The sequence below is a fragment of the Halyomorpha halys genome, unplaced genomic scaffold, assembly GCF_000696795.3.
Source record: "Halyomorpha halys isolate HHAL.00 unplaced genomic scaffold, Hhal_1.1 Scaffold513.1, whole genome shotgun sequence".
Classification (NCBI taxonomy): domain Eukaryota; kingdom Metazoa; phylum Arthropoda; class Insecta; order Hemiptera; family Pentatomidae; genus Halyomorpha; species Halyomorpha halys.
This window is the reverse complement of record NW_027106342.1, coordinates 241,459-241,872: the sequence shown is the minus strand read 5'-3', so window position 1 is coordinate 241,872 and position 414 is coordinate 241,459.

The following is a 414-nucleotide window of genomic DNA, read 5'->3' as shown; positions in this document are numbered from 1 at the left end:
TATTTTTTCTTTTTATTGTTGAAATTCACAGCTTTATTCATATAAAATACATAATAAATAGTAAATTTGTATAAATAATATTAGTTATATTACAATGGCATGATATAGACTTTTAGAGATTGTATTACTCAAATAACATTTTTCCATCAGAAGACCAATTTAGGCGCCTTGGAGGACTGCCAAGAATAGAAGAAGAAGCGAGGTTAGAAACTAGTGGGTTTGGTTTCTTGAGGACTTTAGATTAGGATTGATATCTCGTTTGGGTTAGATCAGCAACATATGGAACATTAAGGTCTTTATGGATGATTTTATTTGTGACAAAGTAAGAATAATTAAGGATTTTGGACTTTAAGGATTGGATACGAGAGGAATTCGACGGTTTATTGAATCCCCTAAGCTTAACTCTGTGTGTTC